Genomic DNA, 14,293 nt, shown 5'->3' with positions numbered 1-14,293 from the left:
TAGAAATTGACTATTCCAGAAAAAAAATTTTTTTTGACTAGTCCGGGCAAGGGGCATGCTTCCTCAACCAACATCAAGAGCTTCTCCATTCCCTTTCGTTACATTCCTCCCGCTCAAATGGCCCAGCCCGAGGTGTCTGATCACCTCATTACATGTTTATTAGTTTCTTGAAGCCCATTTTTGCCATCTTAAGCTCTTTCAGCTCTGCCTCTCTGCACCCAAGGCAGGAGGAGAATACAGCCAAGGAAAAGCTATGCATTTCTTGTTCTGTTTTTTTTTTTTTTTTTTTTTGCTACGAAAAATGGAAACTAAATTTTATCTCAGCTTTAACAAACCTTTGGTTACAGGAAGCACGGTAGTTCTAAAAGATTGACTTCCTCAGTTATGCCTTTCAGAGGCCCCCAAATATCAATTTTTAAGTTACCCAACACACAAGATAAATATTTTAACTACCATTTTATTTCCATCCAGGCCAAGGGACAATTTAGAAAAGGTTCTATTCTAAGTACATAGCCCAGGAAGTGTGGAAGGGCTGTCGATGCTGTTATTTTGAAGTTAGCCTGTCAGTCATCGTGATTGAAACGTAACCCCGATGGCTTCCACAAGTGTAATAAAATGCTTTGCAAAAGGTTGCAGAATTGTAGGATGTAATAAAGTCTGCTTAGCTTCATTTCCAATGCCGCAGAGTCCTAGAGAATGAGGCCCATTTCCTTATGCCTTGGGATTTGTTCAAGTTACTTTCATGCCTGGAAATGACAGAACATAAAAACAGACATTTAGTTAGAACCAATAGCTTTTTTTGAGTTATGGCAATAAACAAAATGTTAAGTTTGCTTACTGCTAATCTATTGGATTGCCACTAACAATTTCCAAGAAGCCATAAAGATGTGGACAGAATGTATGAAATAGGTGGGTTCCAACCCTGCTGGTGTCTGTACTCCCCAGATCCCCACATTTTCTGTGGCTTCTGTCCACACCCCACACCCCAGAGGTCAGCTGTGTGGTCTCTTAAGGATCTATTTTATGGACACGAGCCTTACATACAAATGAAGCCAATTCAGACCTTTATTAATTAGGTAAGAATGGATTCTCAAACATAGACGTTACCAGAATTACCGGGTAAGCTTGTTAAAAACACAGATTTCTCAAGTCTGTCCCCCATATTCTGACTCAGCAGGTCTGGAGAGAGGCCCGAGACTCTATGCTTTTAACGAGCTCTCCAGAACAGTCAGAGATTTGGGGAATTACTGAGCTACTGTATAGCAGGCAGAATTCACTTTGCTTCAAGTCTAAGTTACCTTAAGTATTGGGCTAGAATTAAAACAAATAATTTCTACTCATAAAATAAGAAAGGGAGAGGTTAATCGTGGAAAAAAAAGAAAACCCCTAGATCATACGAATACCTTTCATATCTCTGGCATTCTCCCTCTACCCCAGAGGAGAACCTGTTGGATCCTTGGTTTCTGGGCCTTAATTACTAGTATCAGTAAGTTGGGAGTGGTAGGGAACTGGACAGGGTGAGGCTACCAGCTTGGAGGACATTGGGAAAGGCAGACCGTTACAGGAAAGAGAAAATTAACCAGAAGGGGAGGTTGATGAGAAATTTTGGGGCTGGATTCCATGATACTGGGGGAAGGTTGAAAGAAGGGGTGCCGGGAGATGTTGGGTACAGCCACCACGGGTGTGATATAGGAGGAGATTTTGAGGAACTTTGTTGAGAAGCACAAACGGACTTCCCCTTCAGGGTTTTCAAAAGACTTCAGTGTAGATTTACATTGCTTTTCACTTCCTGTTTGCTATTTGTCTGTTAAATGGATGGCTCTGGGTGCAACCCCATGGACACAGATCTGGGAGGCTGAGCTGCAAATCCTCTGCTTCCTAGGTCCAGTGTGTAGTTCAAGGGTGTACCCAGCGTGGGCTTGTTCAGTTCTACCTGGGTGAGGAGACTCTGGCATATGGAAAGAGTTTTTACTGAGTCTAGCATTATGTTTTTTCTCTAAGTGCGTACCAAGGTCAGAGAGCAAAGGGCAGACAGGCATCCCTTTGGAAGTATATCTGGTCCCTTCCAGGACCCAGAACATAGAAGCCTAACCACTTCTGCTTCAGCCTTCACATTTGAGCTCAGGGTCCACTCCTCCTCCTGCCCCCCGCCCCCGCATTTACTGATATCTGGGAGTGAGGGGTGGAAAGTAGGGTATAGGCACCAGTCAGTTTGCAGCTCCCCTCCCTCGTTCCCGAGATGGGGGCCTGTCTCCTTTCTCTATGACATTGGGATCGTTCTCTATTGTGCTCAGCACCACCCATCTTGTCTGGGCATACAGGTCATCTCCTGATCATTCATCATTGCCCTTGTCCTTGAACAATTATTGACTTTGAGTCAGAGGCACCTGTGCAGGCCTGAAAATGGATGTGCCCTTTCTTTTCCTCCGCCTCACCTGTCTAGGGCAGATTTATGTCCTAGGAGAAGTTTCCCTCGGTTTTATTTTTGGTCTTTTGAACGTTGTGGCCCCGTGTTATTGGTCACACCCGCCCTCCCTGACACCAACCCTGTAATTTCTGAATCTCCACGGAAGCCTCGTTCTGTATCTGAGCGGACTTTCCGTCAGTCTATTTACAATGCTTCCGCACACATCCCTCACCAGCACTGGCATCCACACAGTCTGCCTCACTTCTGCAGGCTCTGCATTTAGCAGTTCCTTTTCTCCGACAGGCCTGGAAGCTTGTGGGAAGCAGAGTCTGCTTTTAAAGCCAGAGCACAGAGAGGGACCTTGTCTGGCTTTGTGGAGACTTGGGTCTGAAGCCCAGCCTCATGACTGACTGGCTGGCTTTGTGTTTGCAGGGGATGTGGATTGGGCCTGGCTGGGGGTGCTGGGGGTCGGGGAGAGGACTGAGCCTGTGAATGCATACAAAGCACTTGAAGCAGAGCCTCACCCACTGCAAGCACTCACTCAGGTTAGCGCCTGGTGTCACTACCGTGATTTTCCCTCTGGATTGCATTGCCAGTCAAAGCCAGTGAATGTCAGAGCTTAGCTACGCAGCAAGAGATTCAGTCTCATTTTTTTTTTTAAAGATTTAGTTTATTTATTTGACAGAGAGAGACAAGAGAGGGAACATAAGAGGGAGAGTGGGGAGGGAGAAGCAGGCCTCCCACTGAGCAGGGAGCTTGATGTGGGGCTGGATCCCAGGATCCTAGGATCATGACCTGAGCTGAAGGCAGATGCTTAATGACTGAGCCACCCAGGCACCCCGCAGTCTCATTTTTGGAGAGGGTGCATCTGGGCAAGGTGCTCATCTTCCCATCTTGTGGTTGGATGTCATATGGTAGGTGACCTTCATGTTCCCTCTAATATTCCCTTAGACAGTGGTGTCTTTTGGTGCTGCCTGGTTATATCGACAAATGTCTTTCCTGAGGCGTGAGTGAGACCCGGAGGAGGTGCAAGGTGGTGAATGATGGGATCCTCAAGGCGCTTCCAGCTCCTGTGGAGAGACGCTCAGCACAGCACGCAAGAGCTGATCGGGGGCTGGGCAGCCAGTCCCAAAAATGTGACCTTTCTGGGGCCTCAAGAACAGACAGCACGGGGCCTGGAATGTGTGAAGTGTGACTGATCGCCACGAACGTGTGTTTTGCCGGTATTTCTATGTCTCTAATCTAGTGGCAGATGAACTGAGGACACCCTGCTCCCGGGCAAGGCCGTGCTTGAGGAGTAACAGGGAGTATCATGAAGTTCAGGGGGAGGTTTATTTTGCAGGATAGGGAATAAACGCAGAAGGGAAGCACCATGACCTTAGTCTGTAGAAGAGATTTTTGGGAAGGAGAGCTTCCAATTTGGAAGGAAAATACAAATGTCTGAAGGAGAAAGATTAAGTTTTGAGTAGGGCTGGCCCTGTGGCAGATGCTGTCATCTTCCCCTCTGGCTCTCCCTGTTGTCTCAGGCAAGTCTTCTACGTCGATTTGCATGTTGTTCTCAGGAGTTAGTGAGGACAAACAGAAGCGGAGGGACACACGGATCCCCTGGGTTATGAGCTGAACCATGCCGACTTCTCCTTGACCGCGTAGTTGTCTTCATGCTCTAAAAAGTCATTCTCCACAACATGGAAGCAGAGTTCCCTGTTTTCAACAGATCCTACCAGGCTCTGCATGCATTTAAGACGATGTCTTTTCACTACGGTGTCAGCAGAGAAGGCTTCTACCTTGTACTCTGTGCCTCATACTCTGATCGGCCCAGAAGAGGAGTTTTCTGCTTTGAGGCTAAGAAAACAGATCAGTGCCTCTCTCTTCTGTAGGTGAACCTGGACAGGAGCCAGCCACAGTCCGTCTAGCTGGAATGCAAAAGGAACACTGGGGGCCACAAAAACTCAACACACCATCCCCTTCGGTTTCTTGAAGGTTGTGTTTCTCAACGTGACTATTCACTGGAATTACCCACCTCCCCACCAAGATTCTGATCTAATGGTTTGGAAGTATGGCTTAGACTTCTGGGGGGATATCACTGAATGTGAAAGCAAAGACTCCAACCCTGTCTCCTTTTTGATTCAGCTCTGAAGTGTGCTCCCAATAAAATGCTCCAGCTGCCCCAAAGCAATTCAGGAGCCGGAGACAAGTTTCAGTAGGTTTCAGATGCAGACATCCAAGGCTGTCCGTCTGCCACAGCCTTAGCAGAGCCACACACACTGGGCAAGTGTTGGCCTTCAAAGGGAAGTGATTCCTGCCTATGAGCTTGTATGAGATGACTTGATTTGCATCCATACCAGGGATGTCACAGATATGGTTTTAAGGCAAAGTTATCACACTCAACAGCAAAACCAAGTCTTGAGACCCTAACATCAAATTCCTCTGTAACAATCTCTTCTTTGAAAAGTAACTCTTTGTTCCTAGCAGCCTAGAGATATAGGCAGACAACCAGGCACCTTTGACCTCTGCTTTTCAGCTTTTTCTTAATAAACTGGTCTCAGAAATTGGGCCACAAAAGCCGCTGGTGGAAATCTCTTAGAGTAAGTGGGTAAAGGGGAAGCTGGGGGAGAACTGGCAAGGAACAGAGAGCCACTCTGATGAGGAACTCTGAGGCAATGCAATTATTCTTCCATCTAGAGATAGAAGGGGTTACGCTCCAGCAGTGGCCAGAAACCCAGCAGTGTGAGGACAGACTCAAGAGAACAGGGTGATCTCACACCAAGTTTTCTGGCTCAAAACCAATCCTCTGTGGTGCACCCCTGGCACTGATTAATAACACAACTTCCTTTGATGAGCTAGTGTGCATTAACTTCTGCTGAAACTTCCCTGTGGCCCAGTCCCGCGTTTGTGCCTCCTTGAGGGCACTGTGGGGCCAGCCCCGCTCAGGAGGGGGGATGCCGTGTGCTGTTCTGCACAGAGGTGGGGCTCACCCGGGGGCTGTCCTTTATAGAGTGGCCACAGACTCGGCATTGTCGGTTTTCTCTTTGAAGGGATAAATCAAACACTAAGAACAGCAAACACACAAGAAAGATGATGCCCAAGCTTGTAGCTGTGAGTGATTTACGGAGACCCCGCGGGGCTTAGCACTTCCTTTATCCCACTGTCTCCTGGCAAGTGAAGCTGCGAAGCCTTTGAGGCTTGATGGTGGGAGTGAGGAGGCAGAACAGAGCAAACCCGCTCCTGGCAAATTCGTGGCACTCCTGGAGCGTTTTCTTGTTGCCCACTTGAAACCAGTAAGGCCTCTGTCTTCCACGTTTGTCCCTTTGACGCCCCCGTCCCCGTGTCTGTACTGAGCAAAGACTCCCCTTAAAAGGCTTTCTCGTTCCGAGGGAGCTTATGAAGAACAGGCTTTATTTGTCTCTAAATCTTCAGCTGATATTACTTTTCCCTGAGACTCAGTTGAAATGAAAAAGGATTACTTTATATTTACTTGCGTCTTTCGTGAGCGAAACTAATTTTGAGAAAGAAAGTCCCTACGATGTGAAATACTTTCCCTTCTTCTCAACCCTCCAAAGGGGCAAAAGGAAAGCTAAAAGGTATACATGCTTTGTCATTTACTCTGTCTGACAGCTTTTTCTTATCATGCTTTTGAGGGTGACCTTCCTCTCCCATATTCCTTCACTCTACTTGTGCTCTTTTGTTATAATGGAATTTTGGAGCCAACCATGGCACAGGCTACCTTTGATAATTAATGGCTCTGAGAGTTTGCTGAGTGTGTTATTTAATTAATGGCACTTGTGTCTGGAGTGTGTGCAACTCTGTGGTTGAATAAAAGGTGTATTTGCTGAGGGATTACAGGCAAATACTCAAGGATCGTCACACTGAGGATTTGTCAGGGTTCAGCACATTTAACAGCCTAATGGGGTTATTATATTTTTTTGTTCTCTGCCATTTAAAAGGTACTGAAGTTGATATAACTCTGTCCTTTCTGCCTTATATGTGAGTTTAGATTATAATCCAAAAAATCCTTAGGCTAATGGATTAAAAATCTATTGTCTGGAGCAGGGCCTTTCATCAAAAACAAAAAGATGGAATCTTCAAGGCTCTATTTTGAGCATGAAGGTGATGGTTAAAAAAGTTCCACTTTGCTTCACCGACTCAAAAAGAGACTAACCTGAATTACACTCAAGGTCTGCTTGGGACCAAAAGATCAAAGGTTGAAAACTGGCAAGGAAACACAGTTGAAAGCTACTGGGAACACAGAATAGTTCACATCACCCTGCTTTTCCTGAGACTCTTTCTCATGCTAAGAATGAAATGCAGAAGAAAAGGCAGGGATGAACACATCCATGCAGAGACACCAGCAGTCCATATGGGGAAATCTCTACAGAGCTCTCTCTCTGGGTATTCATACGGAGATTACAAACAGGAAGGGTCTTAAGCCTGTGTTATCACTCTGTGTGCCTAGACGTGTTATGTCTGCTCTCTGGACCACTGCTTCTGTCTTTGTGGAACTGGGTATTGACCCCCTTCTGGCCCACAGATGCTCAGAGTGATTTCTTTCAATAGGGACATGGAAGCTGACTGTTCCACTGATAGAAGAGATAGCTGAGTGCTCACTTTGAGGACTTGAGGATTATCTTTTTCAGGAAGGGACTCCTTACTGGGCATATTAATGTGCCTGGTGAGAGGGCTAAGAAGGAGCACCAATCTCCAAAGCTCTTGGTCCATCCCACCAGAGGCCTCCCCACTCATGGCAGAGAATGGACACAGAGGCACCACCACACAAAGTTCAACTGGAGTGAGGAGAGAGGCCCTGAAAGTTGTGCACAGCAGGGAAAGCCATCTGTCCCGAGCATCTACCGGCCAGCTCTTGTGCTAAGGGGTGTACATCTTTATGTATGGAAACCTCATGCAGTCTTCACCTCAGCCACATGAGGTAGATGTCATAATGCCAGTGTTCCAGCTGGGAAAGGGTCACACAGTAAGTGCAAGATTAGAACAAGATGTGCTTAATCCCAGCGCTCACCCTCTTCACACCTGCAGTGGCCAGTATGGTCGCCACTAGCCACACGCAGCTAATGGGCACTGAAAGACGTGACTTGAGATGTGCAGAAAGTATAAAGTCTAGGTTTCAAGGACTTACTCTAAAAGAAGGATGCAAAACAGCTCAGCCATTTTTATGTTTATATTTTTAGATTATAAAGATATCAAAATAATATTTGGATACACTGGGTTAAATATAAATGTTAATTTAATCAGTCATTAATGTGGCCACTGGGTAATTTAAAATGACACATGTTGCTCATGTTCGGTTCCTATGGGACAGTGCTCCTCTGTGACTATATCCTGGCCCCGGGGCTCTGGAATGAGCAGAGTGAAGCTGCCCAGGTGTGCGGAGACAGAGGGCTCTGCGAGCATCTAAAGAGTTCATTTAGTATTTAGTATTTAAGAACATGAGCTCTGGATTTAAGTTAGGCCTGTGACTTATTTGCTGTGTAACCTTGATCAAGTTACTTTGCCTTTTCGTGCCTCAGTTCCATCATCTACAGAATGGGAACTTAACTGTACCTATTCTCCTAGAGTTGTTATGAGAACTCAGGATGATACAGGTGAGGCACCTCTAGACTCTAAGGAAATGTCAGCAAGTGATTTGAATGCTCATGATATGCCAGGAGCTGTTGCAAGTGCTAGAGATAATAACGACCCTGTCCTTAGACACTTACTTGCTAGGGGAGCATGCAGACAAACAGATCTATAATGTGGTGACAGGCGATGGTGAACACTATTAAGGAAAATAAGGCCAGTTTAAGGGAAAGAAGGAGACCGAAGCACTACTTCAGACTGGGCACTTAGGGAAGGCCTTTTGGGAGCAGGTGACATTGGGTCAAATCCTGCATGGAAGGAGAAAAGAATTTCAGGCAGAGGGGGACAAGGGAGGCCAGGACCCCAAAGCCGAGGTGTGTCTGATGTGACCTGGTGACAGCAGGGAAGCAGGAAGGCTGGAAGAATGAGTGTGGGTGAGAGACCTGGGAGAGGAGACTGGATTTGATCTTCTGTCCTTTACAGTGGCCACCAAAACTTCTCATGAGTAGGTCCTGGCTGGCTTTCCCACGTATGGAGGAGAGACATAATCTAGCTTGCCATTTACAAGAACTTCCTGTTTTAATGTATTCATTCTTTTGTACGACCTTGGGTGAGTTTGGGGGTATAGATGCGTATTTTAAGAGTCAGAGGCAAGAATTGACATACGATATGCTATATACAGAAGCTCTATTTTTAACTACAATATCACAAAAGCTTACCCAGAATGAGGGGGAAGTTCTTAGGTTTTACTGAGAATACTTTTGAAAATTTTGCACTACATTGCATTTCCATGGAGTCTCATTCTTTTAAAGGATTAAAAAAAATTAAAATTAACTGCACACGAGATCTTCCACCTCAAAAGAAAAGAAAAGGAAAAAAAACCCTGCCTGGATAGATAACAGATCCTTGAGAAGAGAGTAATAAAACAGAACTTTGATAGGGGTGCCAAAGATAAATGCTGATTTTACTACAGTAGGCATATTCCGTGTTCCAAGTTGATAACTCTGGAATCTGCAGAGCCACCCGAGAGCGGATGAGAGAGGGGGCAGAGTTCTAAGAACGGCCCAGAGTTCCGCAGTGCCAAGACTGGCCTTGCCTGTGAGAAAACTTCCTTTTCCTAAAGCTATAACTCTGGCTTATCATTTCTAATTAAAAAGTGATTCAAGCAATATCATGGGCTTTCACTTCTTCAAAGCAATACCACACCGTCAGTTGGCAGCTTAGAATGCCAACAGTTCTAAACTTTTTGTGGGCCTCATTGGAACAAGATGTAGAGCTTTAGCAGAGGGAAAATTGCTATGAACATCTAATTACATTCAAAGCCATTTTTACCTGTCTTAAAGGAATGGAAATGATCTGCCAGTTTTTATAGACCTTCTTGACCTAAACATATCTGCTGGCGGAAAGGGAATCCTCAATTGGGTTCTTTTAATGCTTTAATTATTACATGAGCTATCCTTTTACGCACTGACTCACACACTTTGAAGAATCCCTTAAATACGCATTAAAATTGATTGGCTAATCCTAGACCGTGGGGTGGCTCTTGGAGGGCACGTAATTGTGTGTGGGCATGGGGGGGTTAGACAAAATTGACACAGAGTCAACTACTTCATGGTGGGATAAGGTAGAGAAATCAATTTGGTCCCAGGTACTGTTGACATTGTACCGCCGACTTGCACAGAGCGCAGTCACATGCTTGCCTGTTCTCCAGTCAGTCTTCCTGCTTGAGACTGACTGACCAGCACTTTCTCTGGGGCAAGGGCATACTTCACCTACTCTGCCTCAGTGTTTGGCTCAAAATGGCATCTCCGTAAATAGTTGGTGATTGAGTCCTAGATGTTCATGGTTAAGAGGGTCCTCTAGGAAGCAAGCAGCCCATGCCCCTGTCGTAGGCAGGACTCTCGATGGCAAGTAAGGAGACCTCAGCGCAAATGAGCCTCTGAAGAAAACTGACATCATTACTGACCGTTTAACTGTGAAGGGTGGGGTGGATGTGGGAATTCGTCTCCCCTCTTTATCTTTTTGTCTCCCTTCGCTCTGGGGGCTTCTCCTGCATTAGACTTGTCCAAATGATGATCAGGATGACTGCCAATAGTCGCAGATACATGTCACCCCTTCAGAGGCTTCTCTCTGTATGTCCATACACCGAATAGTAGAGGAGAACTCTAATAAGCTGAATGTGTGTGTGTGTGTGTGGAGGGGGGAGGTCATAAGCCCAGACTGTGGCCTATGGATGAGATTGGCAGTTCCAAAGTCAATGCTACAGGGATGCCGGGGTGGCTCAGTCAGTTAAGTGTCTGCCTTCAGCTCAGGTCATGAACTCAGGGTCCTGGCCTGGGATCAAACCCTGCATGGGGGTTCCTGCTCAGCGCAGAGCCTGCTTCTCCCTCTTCCTCTGCCCGTCTGCCTGCTCGTGTTCTCTCTCTGTCTCTCTCAAATGAATAAAGTCTTAAAAAAAAAGAATGTCCGCTACACCCCATCCTATTTTCTTCTCAAATCTCTCAACAAGCTTTTTAGCGTTTCGAAACCCAAGAGTTAATTTCAGACTCTTGGTGAAAAACCCATATCTTTAGAGGTAAAGGTCTTGAATGGAGCCGTTGGGAGTCCTCATTGATCCCAAGAAAGTAACATCTAATGCACCGTGGTCCAAGGTTGATTAGCTTTGATTTATTCCTACTCATTGAATACAGTTTTAGCTTTTAGAGAAATACTCAGTCTGTAACTATGGCTGTGTGGAGAAACGGGGGACGGCACTCTTTCTCTAGCAGGATTGTTTAGCATATTACTGATACAAGTGCATGAAGTGACCAAAGCCCCTAGCACAGAAATTACCAAATTCTGGCTCCTTTACAGAAAATAGTAAAGAAGCAAGAGTAAGCAGTCTCTTAAGCCTCAGCTTCATTGTATAATTCTTGTTGTCGGTTAGCTAGAGTTCAAGCAGGAGATGATATCTCTAAACAGAAACCCACCAATTTTAGTGTGCAATTAAGTGTGGGCTCCCAAGTCAGACCCCCAGCACTTGAGCCCTGGCTCTCCACACAACCCTGAGAGTCCTCGGCCAAGTCCCACGGTGGCTGTAAGCCTCAGTTTCCACATCTGAAAATCAGGACAGTACTCCAGGGTTGCTGTGGGATTTAACTGACATAAGGCCTATAACATGCTTGGTATAACTTGTCCATAATAAGTGCTCCCTGAGTGGTAACGTTAAGAATCATTAATAATAAAGTGTCCTCTCTATGGTGATCTCTGTTACTTAGTTCCTCAGATAATGATCTTGTTGGCCACCATGGCCTCTTAAAGTCAGGGAGGATGGCCAAGAGGAAGAGAATAGGCTCTGATGTAGGAGTACAGTGTCTGTAAAGATTACATACAACAATTATTCTTTCTTGTTTTAGCCTATCATGGAATAATTGAATATCTAGCCAGCAATTAGACTGTACATTAAAGTCAAACTCTTCCTTCCTTTTCCTTTGTCCTTAAAGTTCTTTATTTATCTGATTTACTTTTAGTCCTTTTTAGGGTGAAATATAACACAGGCAAGTACAGAAGATACATATACACATATGTGCTACACACACAAACACACATACACATATACATGCATATATACCCACACAGCTTAGAGAATTAATATAAAACAAACACACATCTTGCCACTGGCCATGGCAAGGAGTAGAACATTGCCTATACCCTCCTACGCCACATTTCCTTTCTCAATGACCGCCCCTTTCTTGCATCCCCCAAAAGGTAACCACTAGTCTGATTTTAGGGTGATTGCTTCCTTGCTTTCCCTTATAATTTTACCTTCTAAGTGTATCTCTAAACACTATAATTCAGTTTTGCCTGTTTTTGAACTTTACACAAATGCAATCACACAGTGTGTGTTCTTTTGTGTTTGTTCTTCACACTTGATATCAGTCTTGCCAGCTTTTAACTATTGTGGAGGGTACACAGTGATAGTTCACTGTGTTTTAAGTTTACACTTCCCTGATGACTAAAGATCATTTGCCATTGTGATACTTTTCCAAAGTGCCTGTTCAAATCTTTTTTTTTTTTTTTTTTAATGTTAGGTTAGTCACCATACAGTACTTTTTGTATTTTCTATTGGGCTGTTGGCTTTTACTCAATGATATTTAAGGTGTTGTTTTATTTTGTTTTCTTTTCTTTTCTTTAAAAAAATCTTCTGGGTACTGGTACTTTGTTGGCTACCTATGTGGCAAATGCCTCCCCCCCTGCCTTGTGTCTTGCCTTTCATTTCTCTTAATGGTGTCTTTTGATAAACAGAATTTTTTTTTTTTAAGATTTTATTTAATTGACAGAGGGAGAGATCACAAGTAGGCAGAGAGGCAGGCAGAGAGAGAAGGGTAAGCAGGCTCCCTGCTGAGCAGAGAGCCCGATGTGGGGCTCGATCCCAGGACCCTGGGATCACGACCCGAGCCGAAGGCAGTGGCTTAACCCTCTGAGCCACCCAGTTGCCCAAACAGAATTTCTTAACTTACATGTATTCCAGTTTATCAGTCTTGCTTGTATGGTAAAGCTTTTTGTGTCCTATTTAAAAAGTCTTTCCCTATAGCAAGATAATGAAGATATTCCCCTATATTATCCTCTAAATGCTTTATGGTTTTACCCTTCACATTCTGAATTCAACCCACCTCAGACTGACTTCTGCATAAGGTGTGAAGTAGGGTATAGTTTCATTGGTTTTGTACATGGGCCTTTTCCCAGGGCCTTTTATTGGAAAGATTTTGTTTTCCCCACAGCTCTGTGACTTCATTTTAATCACGAATCAAGTATTCACATATGCCTGGCTCTGGGCTTTGTATTTTGTTCCATTAGTCTACTTCTCCTTGTACTGATACCATACTCTCTTAACTTTTATAGACTTTCAATAAGTTAATATCAATTAGAGTAAGCCCTCCTATACATTTGTCTGTTTTTTTAATAGTCTCTGGCTACATTTCTATAAACATGAGAATTAACTTATAAATTTTCAACACCACCACCAAAAAAAAAAAAATCCTATGATAATTTTGATCTGAGTTGCATTGAATTTATAGGTCAATTTGAGGAGAGTTGAGTCTTTATGAAGTTGAGTCATTCCTCTCTCTGTTTACTTAATTCCTCTTTAATGCGTCTTGCTACTACTTTGTAGTTTTTTGTCTAGAAGCTTACATGTCTTTAATTATTCCTAGGCATTTGATTTCTGATGTTAACATAGGTGTCCCCTGCTTTTTGAAAATTCACTTCCACCACTTCACACTTTTACAAAAGACCTACATTAGTACCTGTTTTTACTAACAGAAAAAGAATCCGAATTGGATTTTTGCTTTTATGAAAAAGGAAAAAAAGCGAAAATAGCATTTAGCGTGCATTTTGCAGTGAGCACAGCCCTGCTGAGCTCCTTCCCTGGCAACTATACTCAGCATCAAGCCGCCATAGCCATGACCTGTGTCTGTGAGCATCTGTGGTTTATCTCCATTTATTTTGTGCATCCATTAGCAAGATGTATCCTGAAGTATCAGTAAAGCCTAAAAGAGGTTATTTTTGGGTCTGGAAATGCTCAAAGAATTTTCCATATAAGTTAATGGTAATTGCGTCTTTGCTTTACACCATTTCAGCTTAGGAAAGATTTCAAAAGAACGCTCTACTTTGAGATAGTGGTGGGGAAATCTACATAAGCTAATTTCAATTTTTTTTCCATTTTCTTACTGTGTGGCTGTTATGGACTAAATGATTGTGTTCCTTCAGAATCCATAAGTTGAAGCCCTAAACTTCAACGTGATAGTAATAGGAGGTAGGGCCTCAGGAAGGTAATGAGGGTTAGGGGAGGTCATAAGGGTGGAGGGCCCCCATGATGGAATTAATGTCCCTGTAAAAAGAGTGAGAGGCTCAGACTTGCTGCTCTCGCTCCTTCATGTGAGGATACGGTGAAAAGGCAGCCATCTACAAAGTAGGAAGAAGATTCTCCCCAGAACCTGACCATGTTGGCACCTTGACCTTGGACTCTAGCCTCCAGATCTGTGAGAAATAAATTTTTGGTGGTTAAGCCACCCAGTCTATGGGATGGTATGTATGGTACATGGCAGCCCGTGCTAAGAGAATGACTCATAGAGAAATAAAAAGCTTACATATATTGATCTTATATTCAGAGGCTTTGCTAAGTTTACTCATTAATTCTAATTGTTTCTCAGCAGACTGTTTTGTGTTTTCTATATACATCATACTGCTGTCTACAAATAATGACACTTTTATTCCTTCGTTTCTACTCCTTCTATTTTTTTTCCTCATTCTTGCCCTACTGTACTAGCTCGGGCC

The 14,293-nt window shown here is 44.1% G+C and overlaps 1 protein-coding gene across 1 annotated transcript in view; it reads right to left on the bottom strand.

Moving 5' to 3' along the window:
- Positions 1 to 291: 291 nt before the first annotated feature.
- FHIT (fragile histidine triad diadenosine triphosphatase) overlaps positions 292 to 14,293 on the bottom strand; it is a gene marked incomplete at its 5' end in the record, with an annotated part of 337,307 nt that continues 323,305 nt past the window's right edge. Inside the window, one exon of the mRNA XM_080813378.1 lies at positions 292 to 746. The remainder of the gene's footprint in view (positions 747 to 14,293) is intronic.

The sequence above is a fragment of the Martes martes genome, assembly GCF_963455335.1.
Source record: "Martes martes genome assembly, chromosome: 1".
In the NCBI taxonomy this organism is placed as follows: domain Eukaryota; kingdom Metazoa; phylum Chordata; class Mammalia; order Carnivora; family Mustelidae; genus Martes; species Martes martes.
This window is presented reverse-complemented; position numbering and strand designations above follow the sequence as displayed.